This window comes from Vulpes lagopus, chromosome 4 (genome assembly GCF_018345385.1).
Source record: "Vulpes lagopus strain Blue_001 chromosome 4, ASM1834538v1, whole genome shotgun sequence".
NCBI lineage: Eukaryota > Metazoa > Chordata > Mammalia > Carnivora > Canidae > Vulpes > Vulpes lagopus.
Window position 1 is genome coordinate 80454238 of NC_054827.1, and position 17529 is coordinate 80471766.

Here is a 17529-nt window from a genome sequence, read left to right on the forward strand (position 1 = left end):
TTTCAGAACCCTTTTGCATATATTATCTCATTTGAAATGAAAAATTCACAAGATTTTCAGTCATTAACTCCCCAAGCAGCCCTGCTGAGTAGACAATACCAGCATTGTCCCTTTATAAGTAGCCCTACCGGATGAGCACTGGGTGTTATTCTGTATGTTGGTAAATTGAACACCAATAAAAAATAAATTTATTAAAAAAAAAAAAGTAGCCCTACCTCCATGAACGAAGAAGAAACTGAGTCGGAAAGATGATAAATAATTAGTCTGGCCATGAAGTGGTATATAGGGCACCTAGCTGTTTTTGGATTTCCAAATATTTACTCATTTTGTTTCTTATGTAAATTTGGCAGATTTCTTTTATCTCTTGGATAAGTACTTCATTGTAGAGAACCTTGAGGATTGTTCTCGGTCATCTTACATGAGAATTATTTGTGCTTAGAGAAATAATAATATATGCTTTACTTTATGGACCACATAGTGCCTAGAGTCTTAAGAAGGGTTGTCTGATATGAGTTTTAGTTTTGAGTTCGTGGCACTTTCATATTCATTTGCAGAGACAGTTCAAAGTGTTTAAGTTATGTACCTATCACTATTCTGATGCCATAAACAGGTGTAGAATGCCTGAACACACAACGTTGTGTCTTTGGTTGTGTCTTTTATGTTTTCTTAGCCTAGGTACCAAAGTGCCCTTTAATGGCTTGAAAGTGACTGCATGGACAGCAGGTTAAGATTGACTTCAATCAGAGCTAGATTATTTTTTTTTTTAAAGAAACTGTTTATTTTCTGTCAACCTTATTTCCATCTTGTTCCTTCTGTGGAAGAGCAGCTTAAGACCACTCAGTGGTCATTCGTACCCATTCAGTGGCCTGAGCAGTGGGAGCTGCAGACCCATCTTCAGTGGCTGGCTGAGCTCTAGTCTTCAGTGGCGAAGTGCTGAATAGGCACAGAGGGCACTTGCACACTCCAGGCCAGTCTGCAACTTCAGGCTGAGTAGCAGTGAACTCAGGAGCTCAAGCCGTCCATTCACCCTGAAATTCCTCCTTAGTCACAGCCTTTTCAGCAGTGGCCTGTTCTTCCTTTTCAATCTCTTCAGGATCTCTGCAAAAGTAGAGGTCGGGCAAGACTTCCCATGGGTGCTCTCGAGAAAGGGTGCCACGCATGCACAGGACTTCCCGGGCCAGCATCCACATCAGACCCACTGAGTGAGCTCCCTTGTTGCAAGGGACGGCAGTGTGCACATAGCGCAGAGGAGAGTCTGTTACACAGAGCAATGGTAGGCAGGTGAACATAAGACGCCTCTGTGAGAGGCTGGTGGTCAGCCCTGGGATCAGTAGTAGCCTCCAGAAGCCTTGGCTCTCCTTGGCTGGATCTGGTTAGTGAAGGTTCCAGGAGTGAAGCAGCCAGCAAATCTCAGCACAGCTCGCAGCAAATATCAGCACAGCTCACTGGCCAGTATTCCTGGATGATAGAACACTGACATCAGCTGGGTTTTCTTTTTATTTTTTTTAAAGGTTTTATTTATTTATTCATGAGAGACACACAGAGAGAGGCAGAGACACAGGCAGAGGGAGACGCAGGCTCCATGCAGGGAACCTGATGTGGGGCTGGATCACGCCCTGGGCCGAGGCAGACGCTCAACCGCTGAGCCACCCAGGGATCCCCTGGGTTTTCAATGGCAACAATGGCATCAGCTGCCAACAGAAGCTTCTCCCAGGTTCTCTTCAGATTTATGATGTAGATACCATCCCTTTTCCTTTTGTAGATGTACTGTTCCATTTGGAAGTCAAGGTTGGTGCCACCTAATTGGGTTCCTCCTGCAAGGAATTTGAGGACATCCTCTTCCTTCATTTGCAGAGAGCATGAAGGGCTCTGGACGTTTTTTTAAGTTTCCCTTTAAGTTACAATGGGAATGCAAAACAACACCGCAGTATGAACCCTTCCCTGGGTAGAGCAGAAAGCGATTCTTTTTTTCTTAATACTAAAATAGGAATTTGTTAACCAATGACTGCATGTAAGTGTAGAAGAAAGAAAGGATCATGATGTAGTTAACTCTTTGGAGGTTAAAAATGACCATATAGGTGGTCAGAAGATAGTGCATTGACTTTAACTTGCCTACTTTTTTCCCCCTATAGACCCAGTTAGAGGTTTGAATATTAGAAACACCTTTTTTTTTTTTTCATCTAAAAATCATTCATTCATTTACTGAACCTAGTGGGGGATGCAGCTAAGAGCAAGAGTAGGCAGAAAAATTTTTAAAAAGCAAACATAGATGCCAAAATATCTTTACATTATATTTCACAGGCTAAAGATAGGAAGAATGCATCATCATTAGCTCACTTAATTCCAAAGCCAGGTTATTGGTTTTCCAGCCAACTAGAATTTGAAATTAGAATATTAAAGTTATTACAGATACAGGAATATTGATAGCAGTAAGTAGGAACAGCTGAAAGCTGAAAGAGATGAACATAAATAAATAAATAACAGATATAGGAAATAAAAAATAACTATGTAGAAGAATTTCTTTTCAGAGCAATAAACTCAGTGTTAACAGCCAAGAAGAATCTGACTACAAAATAATTGATGTTTATTATGATGGCTCCAAATCATCAATAAAATGATGACTATGTCTGTATAATCAGTTTGAGAAGGTAAGGAAGTATGAAGTATATGTTTCAGAAGGAATTTTATAAAAAGAGTTGAAGTCAACCAAAAAACAGTTTTGATGTTAGTCTTCGTTTGTGTGGAAAATCTTATACTCTGTCAATGCTAGAAATAAGAGATCCTTATACTTTGTAAAGTAGCTGGTGTCTTCACAATGGGGTTGAAATTGTCCCCAGACATTTAAGGATTTCTTTCTTTCTTTCTTTCTTTCTTTCTTTCTTTCTTTCTTTCTTTCTTTCTTTCTTTCTTTCTTTCTTTCTTTCTTTCTTTCTTTCTTTCTTTCTTTCTTTCTTTCTTTGTGAGAGAACATGCTAGCACACAAGCAGGAGGAGGGACAGAGGGATAGGGGAAAACAGACTCCCCAGTTAGCGTGAAGCCTGACGCAGGGCATGATCCCAGGGCCCTGAGATCATAACTAGAGCTGAAGTCAGGTACTTAACCAACTGAGCCACTCAGGTGCCCTCAGAAATTTAAATTTTCAAAAATAATATTTAAAGTCCCCTCGTTTAGAGGCTTAATTTTCTGAGTGATCTTATGACAGGAAAGAGAGATACTAATAACTATTCCCTTTGTAATCATTTGCCCTTTTCATTTGTTTTGTTTATTTTGTTTTTCATGAAAATTTTGATGACTTTGTCTCAGTGCCCTCTTCACTTCAGAGAGCTATTTTATGTCTGTCAAATGTCATGTTACATGCTATAACAACACCACATGGTTATATATAATGCCATAAAATATCTGTATGTGACATCTAGTCACAACTCTGACAAAGAAGATGATCAGATTCCATTATATATTTAAGAGTCTATGTGACATTTACATAGGCTACTTCCATGCTCATCTCTGTGGTGCTAATTTTTAAAATCATCGTTGTTTTCTCATTTCCTTCAAATTAACCATTATATGGAAAAAAAAAGATAACGCCAAACAAAAATTTTGTTTTGTGGAGTTCAAGATACATTCCTTAAAAATCTCAATCATTTTTTTCGTTTTGTTTTGTTTTTAATAATAAATTTATTTTTTATTGGTGTTCAATTTGCCAACATACAGAATAACACCCAGCACTCATCCTGTCAAGTGCCCACCTCAGTGCCCGCCACCCAGTCACCCCCACCCCCTGCCCTCCTCCCCTTCCACCACCCCTAGTTCGTTTCCCAGAGTTAGGAGTCTTCCATGTTCTGTCTCCCTTTCTGATATTTCCCACTTATTTTTCTCCTTTTCTCTTTATTCCCTTTCACTTTTATTTATATTCCCCAAATGAATGAGACCATATAATTTTTGTCCTTTTCTGATTGACTTATTTCACTCAGCATAATACCCTCCAGTTCCATCCACAAATCTCAGTCATTTCTATTAAAACACAGGTGGTCATTGTGTACATTCTAGACCATCTGAAACAAATAATTTGTAAATATATAGTAATGTCTCCCAGGCATGCTATTTTAGAAAATTTGTATGAAAAAATTTACAAAACAAGTATATCTCACACTATTATTTTTGGGGGGAGTAATATCAGAACAGGATTATATATTAAAGTAGGAAATATTATTCAACAAAATGGAAAAAAAATAGAAGAAAAAGTTGTACCTGGAAAAAAAGGGAAAATAGTGGAATTTTAAAAAGCTTTCTATTTTAATGACATGGTAACAGGGGAGAAAGTGAACTCACATGAGATTTGATTTGCTAGCATCCCACGATAACTACACCTAGCCTCTGAATTACTGGATTTGGATCTGTGAAACAACCTTAGAAGGAATCCTAAGTGATTGAATTTATTGCACTGGCCATCAGTGTGGGCCTTTCTAGGTGAAGCCCCTCTGGTTTTTTGGGGATTCTTGAGTCGTGTCTTTAGCAACTTGTACATTTCTTCAGGTGTTCCATTAAAAGAATCTCACAAAAAAGAATTTACCCAACTATAGCAGAAAGCCTTTAAACAGAACTGAAGTATCTCAATCTTTTTCTTTTGATGTCTCTTAGAAATTAGCTAAATTATCGCCACTTCATAATTTTACACTATCAGAACTTAAAATGGAGGAGACAGATGTTTAATATTCCAAGCATGACCCAAATACACAATACAAAGAGATCTGAGAGAAAAGACTTTTGCCGAACTCTCCATAGAGCTATAATTGAGAGGATAAAAGCACCCCAAATAACCAATATATAAATAAAATAAAATAAAAAACCAAACCAAAAACCAACCAACCACACACAGTCTCAGTGGTTACCTAACTTATAGTCCATGTCAATTTCTTTCATGCTAAGGGAATGACTAGCTAATTAGAATTTTTGAATAAAACTGTGTGACACCCCCCTGTTTTTTTACTTTGCATCCTCTTAGTCAGGTATCCGCAAATACTATTCGTGCCAATTGTCTGAGAGAAAAATATAGACTAATTAAAATGCTAATCTTTAGTAAACACATAAGTACTTGCATGAAAATTAAACACTTGGGCTGCTAATTTATGAATACGTGCTCACACATCAGGAACACTGCAACTAGTGTGGACTTCACAGTCTTGGGCTTAACAGCTTCGTCTACATGTCAAATCCACTTCAGGGCTGAGAGTATCTACCATTGAAATCACCCAGTGTGCCTTCTCTCAAGAGTGTCTAAGGAGAAAAGAAAAGTGATGTGCACTTTGAGAAGATTATTTAAAGCCTGCAGATTCATTAGGAGAGAACTTAATTGTGATCGAATCTATAATCCTTTCAGTTCATCCCATAAATAATAACAGTCTGAACTCTATTGAATCACATGGCCTCTTTTGCACAAACCTATAGAAGAGAGTCCTTAAAATTGAATAGATGGAATTGAATGGACCTGGGAAGTGGGAACTGGAATTTGATGGACAGCCTTTCACCTCTAGGTTATTGGTTTGTATCTGACCCAGGTGATGAAAAGTCGTTGTTCTACAATGGCTGTTTAGTAGTTTTCTGTGTAATGAGCTGTTGGCTCCAGTCCATTCCTCAGTGGACAGGTGTCTGCTCACATTCCCAAATCACCATTCCACTTGTCAGTCACATTTGAGGTCAAGGGCTAAATAGGAACTGGGGCCGAAATACTTTCTCATTCTGATGAGGACAGGCCTTCCTTTGTTGGTTGACTTGGTTGAAAAAACGAAAACTGCCAGAGTCACTGTTCATGCTCTGCCTATTTTCTGTGTAAGAAGATTTTACTGTGTAGAACTTCTATCATAATGAAAAATTATTAGGTTTTCAAATGGGCATTTTTTTATTGTTACATATCATGGAAAGAGATACTTAAATACACTTCTAGACTCAAGGGACATTAAAATTTAAATGTATTTCCCTAATTGTAACAGGGCTATAGCATTCCAAGAAAGCATTTGTGTTTGACTTTTCTTCACTGACCTGGGAAAATCCTGGTATAGGTTCCAAATCCTGACAAAACTGGCAGGTAGAAGATATTCAGTGGCTGAATATTATAGGGTGTCTTGACTGGAAGAACAGTCCTCTTTGAGGGGAAAGGTAGAAGAAGACATATAGGAGAGTCTTTAATGCTTTTTGGAATTTATAAAAAGGAGATAAGCTGTTTTGGCTTAAACATCATTTAAATACTTTTGTTTCTATAAGTTCCACCATTCTAAAAATATGGATTTATATTTATTAGCATTTCTGGGGAAGTTTGTGGCCTAGAGTGACTGGTCAAAGCCAGAAGTCAGAGGACTCTGATGTTTTAACCCTGAACTCTTGGGAGAGTTTTCCACTACCAATAACTGATATGGTTTCTTACATAAACTGGATATTTCAGACAAAGATGTGCTGCCAGTAAGAGTTATACAGTTCCTGTTCACTTGCTTCTGTAGATCTGGTCTCTATTTGCTGGAGAAAGAGTATATCAACTTAGGTTATTTTATTTTCTATCTTGATAGAATTTATTGCCAAATACATTAACTTAATTAAAGGGACTGGATTGAATGACAAACCTTATTTTTATTTTTTACTTTGTTTTATTTTATTTAGTTTTTATTTAAGTACTCTCTACACCCTAGGTGGGGCTCTAACTCACAATCCCAAGATCAAGAATGCTATGGTCTTTTGACTGAGTCAGGTAGGTGCCCCAAATGACAGACCTTAACCCTTCACCCAGCCTTAATTATCATGACCTCCTAAGCTCATTTTAAAGTCTGAATCTCTCTTTGTGATTACAGATTGCCGGCTAGCGGCTAGCTTATCTCACTGTTTCTTTTACTGATAGATCTGATAACAAACATTCTATAGCTGTAGTTCTTAGAAACCAAAAACATAATAAAATACCATGAACCCCGACGTCTAATATGAAACCAAATGTTTCGCCATTTCTTGAGAGAGGTATTTTCATACATTTGGCCGGTTTTCTTGTCTTGTTTTTATATTTGCTTTTCTTAGCTCCATTGAGAAAACGATATATTTTTCTAAGTCTTTATTGGTAAAAACAATACCAGAATTCCCATGGCACCACCTGTAGATAAATATCAATTGATCTTTTCTCTACGCCTTCATGATATTATGATTAGGAAATCTGAAGAGTAAACATTTGATTTGAACCCTGATAATACCTAAATAGTTAATGTTTCTTTCCTTAGGAAACAAGCTTTATTAACTTCAAAGTATTAAGAAGTTCAAAGACTGCTTAATATTTTGAAACAGCAATAGTATAGATATTTATTGAATGCCAATTAGGTAAGAATCAGTGAGAGCCAAGAGTCTTAGGAAAAATTATGATAAATTTTATTGCAAATTAGAATCAGTGCAGGTAATCAGGACTATTCGTATTATACTCTCCTTTAGTGTGATTTTAAGAATAGAATGATTTGGGGCAGCCTGGTAGCTTAGCGGTTTAGTGCCGCCTTCAGCCCAGGGTGTGATCCTGGAGACCGAGGATTGAGTCCCACGTCGGGCTTCCTGCATGGGGCCTGCTTCTCCCTCTGCCTGTGTCTCTGCCTCTTTCTCCCTGTGGGCCTCCCATGAATGAATAAATAAAATCTAAAAAAAAAAAATAAATAAAAGAATAGAATGATTCCCTCTTTCTATAAGGGGACATTTCTTAAAGCAACAGGTAGGCTACTTTATCTACAGTGGTTCCTACTGGACTTGAAGGCCTGTGAAAGTCCTGGCACACCAAGAATCTTATTATACCATGTTATCCATGTTTAACTTCTTTATTCTTATTGTTCTTTGCTGTTCAGTCTGATTGCTCAACACCTCCCTGATTTGTAAGGGTTTAATTCTTAGTGCTTTTCTGATACTTGTTAAATGATGCTTACTGTGGTCATCGTGCCTTCAGGCCCACAATGCAGGACACTGACAAGTGTGATAAAGGGATGCCACCCAAATTTCTAGGGCCCGTATTCTATACCAGATCCTCTACCTGAAGGTGGATTAATTTTCAGAAAAGCAAGCAAGTCCGTATTCCTCCAGTTTTACTCAAAAAATCATGCTGGATTCCAGTCATATTCAGTAAGTGTGTGTGAAATGAAAGTTTGGGCAGGTGGTAGAGGTGACTTGTGGCACCCCACTCCGGCCTGCAGAGTAAGTGATGCATATTAGAGACAGAGGGCACAGCGGTGGAGGAGGACCTGGTTGAAGCCTACATCATCACCAAAGGTGTGGCACGTGTGTGTGTGTGTGTGTGTGTGTGTGGTGTTTTAAACACTACTGTATTCAGTTAATCACATTGCTGGAAAACAAGTCTTGTGGTGGCATTAGTAGGAGGTTTGCGACAAGTTATTCAGTCTGGCAATTATTGCAAATTAGAACTTTATTCAGGAAAGGATATCAATTTAAGAGTAGAGAGAACACATTTACTATAGTTAATTCAGACCCTCTTTGAATGGGGTACATTTTCTTAGAAGCGGCCATAGAGATAAATGCATCACGTGACTGTCGGAACCGAACTGCTGAATGAAGATATTGGAGGACTGGAGCTATTCATTTCCATTTACAGAATCCAAATTGCTGAAAAGTCATGGGAAGGCAGGAAAGAGACTTGCTGTTTTTTAAAATGCTCCCTGGCATTTGTCTGCCTGCGTCATCCAATGCAGTATCTCATTCTGCTGCCACCCGGAGTCCCATTCACTGGTTTGTTTAACCTCAAAGTGGGAAAGTAACTAACACAAATACATTCATTGTCCATGCTCTAATAGAATTAAGATTCCCAATACACTGCCTGCATTTGAATGAGGTTTGTTACACACTAGCTTTTATGGTCACACCCTTTTCCCTTGATGGTTCTTAAGAATGGCAGAAGCAGGAGACCAGAAATTTTGTAAGCTCATAAATATGAAGCACACTGTGTTTAAATAATGCCAGGGTGGTGATACAAATGGACCAATGCCAGGAAGCTCAAAGTTAAAGCTAACAATTCCTCCTTACACCACTATGAATAAGAAGGAAGGAGAAAGGGGCACTGTGTTCGTTACAGTTGTGCTGCCAGCAGACTAGGATAACTCTGTCTAATGGGCCACTGTGGCACAGAGCTTTGAATCGCACACTGTTTATGCAGAAGACAGGAAGTAGATCTATTCTACTCTAAAAAGGCCAACTTGATGTTGGGGAATTACATAATGTTTGTTTCACACTGTACATTATCAACCTGAGTGATTGTAAGCATTTGGAATAAACCTATATCTAGTTTCCTGCCAGTCAGTAGTGAAGACAGTTCAGGGCATTAGAAACAGAAGCAGCCACTCTTGTGACTGTGGGCATCAGCTGTTCTTGCAACCGTGCTGCTTAGATGCCGTTGTCTCCTCTTTCCTCCTCCTATAGTAATATCAGTAATACTCTTACACCTAGTTTTGTAAACACTGTGGTGAGGAGTATCAGGGCATCAAGTTTCTCTGTCGTTCAGAGGTGGACTCACTGCTTTGACACAAAGTGCTACAGTTTGATGGCTTTTAAAATTTTTAATAATTTTTGCTTTGATAGCCTGAAGTTTGCCCCTTGGTTATTTGGTGACTGACTCTCAGGGATCTGAATTTTGCTCTGTCTTTGCCAAAGTGAAACTGGCAGTGTACTTTTGATGATTAGCATGGATTACATTTGTGGTTGTGGAGAAGCCAATGTTTGTCTTCTTCTAAGGCTAAAGTGAGAGAAAGATAAATTTCTTTTAATTAGCAATTCTTGGAAGAAGTAATTTTCTAAAATGCAAAAACTTAAAAAATAAAATAATAAATTACATGTCATTTTCTGCTTGATATAAGATTGCGTTGAATAGACTACCTTCATAATCTTTGACTTCATGTTTCAAATGAACTAAATTTCTTGTTATTCCAAATTGCATATCCTCTGCTTTACCTTCTTTTTGTTTCTTTTACAATGGATTTTAGTGATGGCCTGGATTTCCCAATGCCTGAGTTAACCCATGATTGTAGATAATGTCCATTTGACAACCATGTTCGTTCTTTCAGGGTTCTAGATTCTCTTCTGGGCCAATTAAACTGAGAGATGCTTGAATTCGTGAGTATCCCCCTTCCCAGGCTCATGGTTCCAAAGGCCACACACTTAGGGGTACTGTGTCGGAGGTATAATCTTTTTCCTAGCAGGTTTTAAAGTGTAATAATAATGATGATGATGATACCACTATTAGTACCACTACTAGCTAATTATAGTTTACTCAATTCATCTCTGGGTACCATCAGTGATGCTAGTTTTAATTAGGAAAAATATATTAATATCTCTGATAATTAGTTACAATAGAAGACTACTACCAGATTTGTGAATATCAGGGAATATAGCTGATTATCCTGTGGCTCAGTGATGTCAGGTCCAGTGTCTCTAGGATTTTCTGGGCCTTTTCCTCAAGTTCCAAGATGGTTGCCACAATTTAAGTCCTCCCCTCTGTGTTCAAAGCAAAAGTCAGAGGAAAGAGTAGAGCCAGCTGCCATGATCCATTTTACAGGAAAGCAAATATTTCCCTAGTGACTCCTACCAGACTGTTTGATTCTGTCTCACTGGCCAGAATGGCACCATATGACCAGGCCTAGCTGTATGGGAGTCTGGTTTGTGAGTCATTAGCTCTTTCGCCTGTGTGGGAACAGGAGAAAGGTGTCAGGAATGGCACGGAGTTAGCCAGACCAAGTGCTCTGCACACTGAAGATTAGGACAGGAAGGCTCAGAGGGCTAAGTGATTTTTTTTTTTTTTTTTTTAAGGAGCTGGTAATTGGCAGAGGCAGGATATGAACTCAGGCTGTTTCAGAGCCCATACCCTTAATCATGGTGCCACATAGCTTCTATTTTTCTTAGGTTCTTTTTTTTTTCCCCCTTATGGGGTCTTGGTGACCAGAAGAGATGCTTGTATAAAATAGTTCTCATCAAGTTTGAACCTAAGACTGCAGAACTGTTCCAATTTTTGTTTAATTTATACAGCCCTCATTTGCCACCATATTGCTAAAGATGGAAATCTCTGAAGCATATTATCTAACTGTATTTAAACAGGCTATCATCTTGTCACTTTCATGTGTTGTTGAATCTCACCACTTATGGACAAATACTGTTATTTTAAGAGCTTTAGTTCCTTTTATTATTTTTTTCCCTACAAACTGAGCATGCCCAAGTATGCATTGTAACCTATAATTAAGATACAGGCTGTCTTATTGCCAAGCAATTTTTCCTTCGCACCACAAACCCAGCAATAGTTTCCTACTGCAACTAATTGTCAGAGATATTAATATATTTTCTCCTAATAAAAAAATAGCATCAGAGCTTCCTTTCACTTTTAAGGTCCCTTGGTTATAAATTTTATTAACTTTGTTATCTGACCAGTAGTTAGTTGTAATCATAGACATTTTGGGGATATCTGCATATATGCCAGAATGTAAGAAAGATAGAAGATATATAGGGGTTCATTAACTAAAAGTTAAAGCACCAGGGAATGGCTTTCTTTAGTTCTCACTGCCACTGTTTTCCTTTGCAATTGCTAGTGAATAGAGCCAGGTATAACACCTAGCAGTACCACATATATTACACACAGATTTTATTTGGTTCATAATAAAGGTGATGCATTCCAATTCCAAAATGGATGAGACTTACATAAAGTCTAAAAAAAAAAATCCAACAACTTTACACCGTGAAGGTCCTAGAATATGTAAACATAAAATATGTAATCTATCTTTGATTTGCGCCATAATGCTCCTTTGCTTTGAAATCATGGCTGTATTACCAAACTGACAGTTTTAATGGAAAAAGTGGCTTTCAAAAGCTGCTGTTGAAAACACACTGCATAATTCTCTAAGCCGTGAATATTTTACTACCAACATATGCAGGGAGGCAGTGAAAACACACTGGCATTTTATTCTCTGCAAGCTGGGATGGAGGAAATTCACTGGTGTTAAAACTGCATGTTTGTAATACGATGCAAATTCATAAATACCTATGAATGCGCACTGTTGTTATTGGCAGGCAACAACACTTTGTAGAGTCATTTGGAAGATGATAAATGGGTATGCTTTCATTTGTAATTTGCTCATTCAGCAAACATCTATCAAAGGCCCACTATATTTCAGGAACTGTGCTAGGCTCAGTACAAGATGAACGGGGAAAAACCTCCACAACTGCTTTAAATTTCTCAGGATGATGTTTCATGCAGAAGGCTCTGGACAAATACTGCCTGGTCACTTGGTCAGGCTGGAACTCCTGGGCACTGGTCATTGAGTGCGTAGCTCCTTGAGTCTCTTGCATCCTGTGGAGTATGTATGTAGGCCAGGGCACAGTTGATATAGATCCGTTTGATTGTGTACCAGGAGATAGACCTTGACCTTCTGAGACTGTCACTCTTTATGAGGTGAACATGAGAGTGACCTGTGGGGTAGTGATTGGGGGACTGGCAGGTTTTGGGATATTTTTGGCTTAGGTGCTAAGGAGTCTGAGCATCAAGGCTAGCTATTTAGGGAGGTGATAAGAAATGCCAGCCTCTTACACCTGGAAATCTTGGACCCCTGATTCTTTGGGAAGGGAAGTTGGGGGTGTGGTTTTTCCCAAGAGAAGGATTAGTCCTTCTTCTTGCTACATCATTGACAAGCCAGCTAAAATGAATCTTGATAGGATCCTGCATCAAAGAGAAAAAAAAAGGAAGTTATAAATGACATTTTGAGTGTAATTTTGGGGGTGTTTTCCATCTTAGTATTAATTCTTGCTGTCTTTTCCAGTGTCCATTGACTTTGTGACAACAGAGCAGATGGGAGTGTCCCTCCCCTCAGTATGTATGTTGAAGCCCTGGCCCCTAACAATTTAGAATGTGACTACATTTGGAGATAGGGCCTCTAAAAGGTAATTTTTTTTCATAAAATGAATTGGTTTTATGATCTAGAATATGTTTATCTATTGTTCAGTGCTACAGTACATGCAAAAAAAACCTTTAGAATTGCTCACTCATACCACTAAGAAAAATCTATTAACTAGAGTTTAATAAATCTATAGCTTTCCTCATCTTTAGTCTTGAGTGTACATAGTTTAAAAAAAGCTGTACACAGACGTTGCTAGCTTAGTTCTATTTCCCTTCAGTGTACTTATGTTATTCATTTGAAATTATAGTATTTGTTGTTATTTGTATTTTGGGGTTAAAGAGGTAATTATGATTAAGGAATCCATAAGAATGGGTCTCTAATCCAGTATGACTGGTGTCCTTGTAAGAAGGAGAAAGACACCAGGGATGTGCATGCACAGAGGAAATTCTATGTGAGGACACGGCAGGAAACTGCCTTAGAAATAAGCTCCATAACAGGACAGATTTTAAAATTTATTCTTATTCTTTAAATCATAGATCACAGTTGTACTAAGAGATGAATCAGTTTGTTTAGTTTATTACCCAGTAATGTTTATCAATATCTGACAATTGGAATCACTAAAGAGGAGAGAGAATTTTCTGTTATTGCTGGGTAGACGTAGGTATGTAATAGGTAATTTGTTTTGGATGATTCTGCAGCTGGTCTTCTAGTTAACATGGTGGAAGGTGAGGTGTTTGGCCAACTTGAGCAATTTGCTACAATCTGCAATGTGGAGAACATTTTCCAAAAGCTGTCTTTTACCTTGTGTACATGATTTCTCATAGGCTTGAACAAAAATGCCTTTGCAATATGCACATCCTGAGTCTAGGTCAGTCAGCCAAGAGAATTTGTTCAAGATTAAGTTGTATACATAACATACTCGATTGGGTTTAAAGGAAGAATTCTTGCCCTTGAGACATTGGTTGCAATTATATAGACTTTTTTGATAATTGTCTCAGAAGATATAAAAGAAAGCAAAGGAACTGAATAATCTCAGTGGTAAAATATAAACTATATTAGGATAAGAACCAGGTCTGTTTTGCGTACTACTTTATCATAGTACCAAGCACAGGGCCTGTCATACTTTATGTGCTCATGGCTTTTAATTTTAGTTTAGTTTAGTTCAGTTTATTTTAGTTTGATTTAGTCTCTTGTGCTTGGAGTAGGAATTTTATTTTATTTTATTTATTATTTTAAAAAAGATTTTATTTGAGAGAGAGAGAGAGAGAGAGAGAGAGCAAGAGAGGATGTAAGTGGGAGGGGGGTAGAGGAGAGGAGCAGAGGGAAAGGGAAAAGCATACTCCCTGCTGAGCAGAGAGTCTGATGTGGGGCTTTATCCCAGGACCCGAGTAGAAGGCAGATGCCCAACTGACTGAGCCACCCAGGCACCCCTGGAATAGGGATTTTAAAACATATTCTGATTCAATGCCAAGTACACTAAACACTGGTGAAACTAATATCTGATCAGTGCCTATGTAATGTAATATACAAATGGAGATTTAACATTACTTAGTTGACCCAACTAACCTGGCAACTAGTCCAAATTTCTATTGATATATTTGGCAGTATTAAGAGATATAAATAAACATATATTAAAACTCTACTTATTTGAATTTGGTGTATATAAAACCATAGACATGTTCTGTCTCCCTTTCTGATATTTCCTACTTATTTTTTCTCCTTACTCCTAACTCTGGGAAACAAACTAGGGGTGGTGGAAGGGGAGGTGGGTGGGGGGGTGGGGGTGACTGGGTGGTGGGCGCTGAGGTGGGCACTTGATGGGATGAGCACTGGGTGTTATTCTGTATGTTGACAAATTGAACACCAATAAAAAATAAATTTATTAAAAAATAATTAGAAAATGTTATAAAAAGAAAAAAAACATAGACATAGTCTAAACTATTTTAGTAGTGTTTACTCCTAAAAGAAATTAATTATGGATATGAATTTTTTAAAGGACTTTATTTATTTGAGAGAGAGAAAGATAGCACAAGTAGGGGGCAGGTAGGGGGTAAGGGCAGAGGGTGAGGAAGAAACAGATTCCTTGCTAAACAGGGATCCCAATGTGGAGGCTTGATCCCAGGACCCTGAAATCATGCCCTGAGCTGAAGGCAGATCTTAACCGACTGAGTCACCCAGGTGCCCCTATGGATATGTATTTTTAACCTTTTCTTTTGAGATAATTTTAGACTTATGGGAGAGTTGTAAATATGATATAAAAAGTTTCTGTATAAGGGTGCCTGGATGGTTCAGTTGGTTGAACATTGACTCATGATTTTGGCTCTGGTTGTGATCTCAGAGTTGAGGGATTGAGCCCAATGTGGGCTCTGTGCTCATCTCAGAGTCTGCTTCTGATTCTCTCTCTCCTTCTCTTTCTGCCCCTCCCACAATTCATGGGCTCTCTTTCTTTCTCAATTAACCAATCTTAAAAAAAAATCACAACTTAGAAATTATTTATTTATTTATTTATTTATTTATTTATTTATTTATTTATTTATAAGATTTTATTTATTTATTCATTAGAGACATAGAGGCAGAGACATAGGCAGAGGGAGAAGCAGGCTCCCTGCAGGGTGCCGGATGTGGGACTTGATCCTGGGACTCCAGGATCACGCCCTGAGCAGAAGGCAAATGCTCAACCACTGAGTCACCCAGGTTCCCTATAAATTCCTTTTTAAAAAAGGTTTCTGTATGCCCTTTACCCAGCTTCCCCTAATATCAAAATCTTACATATCAGAGCACAATTGACACAATCAATAAATTAACATCTGTACAATACTGTGCACTAAATAAGAGACTTTGGATTTTACTAATTTCCCTTTTCTTCCAGAATCTAACCCAGAATCCCATATTAAATTAGCTATTATATCATCTTAGTCTCCATTATATGGAAGTTTCTCAATCTTTCTGATTCTCATGACCTTTAGACTTTTGAAGAGTACTGGTTAGGTATTTTGGAGAATGTCCCTCAATTTGGGTTTGTCTAATGTTTTTTCATGATTGTATTGAGGTTATGCACTATTAGGAAAAACACCACAAAGGTGATATGTGCTTCTCAGTGCATGATATAGGGCTATATTATGTAGATATATCCTGTTACTGGTAATATTAATCTTGGTCCCTAGGTTAAAGGAGATGTCATCATGTTTCTACACTGCAGAGTTACTATTTTTCTCTTTGTAATTAACATATATTTATTTTGAGGGTGGAACTTTGAAATGATGCAAATATTCCATTTTTCCTTAAGTCTTACACACTAATTTTAGCATCCATCAATGCATCTTGCCTACATCAGTTATTACTGTGATATTCTAATTGTTATTGTCTATTTCTCTTATTACTTGTATGTTTGTTAACTGGGAGAAAGTAAAGAAGTGTTGCCCCTTCTGCTTTATTTGTTTTATAAATAAGTATTTTTAGGTAAATATATACATATTTACCTAATTTTATATATATATATCTTAAGTATGTATATCTTACATAAAGGGTACTTATTTTATTTTTGGATTATAAGCCATTGTTGTTTTTTGCTTAACTTGTTTTAGATTTGACCATTTGGGGTACTTTTAGTTTGGCTCTTATATCCTTTCTCTAGGCCCCCATCTATTTTCTTCTTCTTTTTCCTTTTTTTTTTTTTTAAAGCACCATAAGATGTCCCAGGCTCCTCTTATATTTTAACTACCCTGGCCTTAGAATCAATCACTTTTCCACAGAGACTTGGTTCTTTCTATTAGAATTGGTACTTAGAAACCATGATCTGAATACTAAGTGTGCTGATTCCTACTGGGATGTCAGTTTCTAGGCCTTGTCAGTAGACAGAGCTAGGAAATCTATGTGTATAATTATAGTTACCCCTTCATACACACATCTATATATAGTTTTGTGTCTCCCTATCTGTATATGTATTTATTTAAAATACAAAGAAGCGTGTGTTCATATTGATGTGATGGGGTTCATACTGATGAGTTCATACTGAAAGAAACAGAATTCATTGTAGCCTTTCCCCTTTATTTTTACCTCTTTCTCTGACAGCGAGAAGCCTAGCTCTTAATATTGCAGTACATTTACTTATTTGTTCAATCCTATCATGCATATATAGTAATTTTAGGATGACTAACCCATATCTTTGTGAGAAAAAGGCTTATCAATCAGTACAGTTTGTGACAGTTCTTTTTGTCTTTATCTTACCATAACTAGTCAAAATACTGTTTTCCAGAATTACATGGGTCAGCCCCTTTATTCTCCATCCCTTTCAGTGTGGTTATATTATTTATTTGTTATAAGAATAATTTGTTACAATATATATTTGCTTTTGGTTCTCTCTTGTCTTAGTTGATTTAAAAAAAATTTTTTTAAATGTCCTCAAATTTCTGATTTACTACAGATAATTAACTCTTTGAGAGTCTGCCCCTATTCTTTGTATTCTAAGTAGTGATAGTACTCAGGTGATGCTCAGTGAATGCTTACTGAATAGTCTGTACACTAACACTAACAGCTAGTATAGAATTGGCATTGAAAAAAATTCTAAGTGAATGGATGCAGAGTGATTCGATGGACATACATGACAAAGGTGACCTGAAATGACATTTTTGTTTGCCGACCA

The 17529-nt window shown here is 37.5% G+C and overlaps 1 pseudogene; it reads right to left on the reverse strand.

Moving 5' to 3' along the window:
- Positions 1 to 827: 827 nt before the first annotated feature.
- Positions 828 to 7940, reverse strand: LOC121488805 (annotated as a pseudogene).
- Between the last annotated feature and the right edge of the window lie 9589 nt (positions 7941 to 17529).